Raw genomic sequence first — 2067 nt, 5'->3', positions numbered from 1 at the left:
AATCACATTCATCACTAATAATCACATTCATCAATTAGCTAAAAATCACAATCATCACCAATAATCACATTCACCAATTAACTAAAAATCACAATCATCACTAATAATCATATTCACCAATTAGCTAAAATTCACAATCATCACTAATAATCACATTCACCAATTAACTAAAAATCACATTTATCACCAATATACACATGCATAATCACATTCATCACCAATAATCACATTCATCAATTAGCTAAAAATCACAATCATCACCAATAATCACATTCACCAATTAACTAAAAATCACAATCATCACTAATAATCATATTCACCAATTAGCTAAAATTCACAATCATCACTAATAATCACATTCACCAATTAGCTAAAAATTACAATTATCACTTATAATCACATTCACCAATTTACTAGAATCACATTTATCACTAATATACACATGCATAATCACATTCATCACCAATAATCACATTCATCAATTAGCTAAAAATCACAATCATCACTTATAATCACATTCATCAATTAACAAAAAATTACATTGATCATTAATACACACATGCATAATCACATTCATCACTAATAATCACATTCATCAATTAGCTAAAGATCACAATCATCACTAATAATCACAATTATCTTCACATTAACCAATCAATTAAAAATATTTTTTTTCCCTAAAAACAATAGAAACCAAAAGCTCGGTATTACAAATGCTTGATAAAAACAGAAACACAGCTTATCAAAACAGGAAAACAACAGAATCAACTTCATCGTTAAACATGAGAGAAAGAGAAAATCTCCTGTAGAACAGCTCTAAAAGACAGCCGAGGCACTGAGTTTGATCTGCTGTAATTAAGACTGTCAGCATAATCAGAATAAACCTTCAATGTCATCATGTGTTTTAGAGCTGCTGACATCAGATTACGGGCTACAGGTCGACTCGAAGCCTCTTACTGTCAGTGAATATTATTCTCCGAGGTCAAAGGTCAAACTCAAGACAGACTGTGTGTTGGCAGAGACTGGAAAATGTGCCAACACACACATTAAAAACAGCAGACGCCTCTTCCTTCTGTTTCAGAGACCTTCAGTGAAGAGTCAAGCACGCACGCACACACACACACACACACACACACACACACACACACACACACACACACACACAGTCTGGAGGACATGAATGCACTTATTCATCAAGGACACATTAAACTGATTTAATACGACATTCATAATAATAATAATAATAATAATAATAATAATAATAATAATAATAATAACTAAAGACAAGTAAAATGTTGGAAAATATTCTACTTAAAAAAACATTTCTTTTGAACTTTAGATTCAAAAATACAGATACACACATGCATTGACCACTTACACACAAACACACATGTAGAGACATGCACATATACAGTATACACACAAAAACATACACAGACATAAACACAAACACATGACTGCACAAACACAAATACACACACAGAAAACAGGTACACACATGCACACAAACACACACACATGTACACACACACACACACACACACACACACACACACACACACAAGCACGCACACACACAAGCACGCACACACACACACACACACACACACACACACACACACACACACACACACACACACACACACAAAACAAATACAGATACATAAAAATATATAGACAAACACATAATAGATAAATACATTTACTGTATGCACACACACACACACACACACACACACACACACACACACGCACACACACACACACACACACACACACACACACACACACATATATACATATACACAAACGCAACATTATAAAAATATTTCTGAATTTTTATTTTTCTAGTTTATTAAATTAAAAGAGACTTTTTCCAGAAACATCTACAATTTCTCAGTGTTTACACTTGCACAAATCATCCTAAATTTTTAAACAATTTTTTTTTCAGCCCAACAAACTAACATGATAACTCAAAGTTTTGTCCTGCAGTCTGAATGCTCTGACTCTCTGCGTGTTGATAGGTCAACAGAAACTGTCAATCACAGACTGACCTGCCCACTCAAC

This window comes from Danio rerio, chromosome 6 (genome assembly GCF_052040795.2).
Source record: "Danio rerio strain M-AB ecotype USA chromosome 6, GRCz13ab, whole genome shotgun sequence".
Classification (NCBI taxonomy): Eukaryota; Metazoa; Chordata; class Actinopteri; order Cypriniformes; family Danionidae; genus Danio; species Danio rerio.
Note: the sequence above shows the minus strand (reverse complement) of the source record.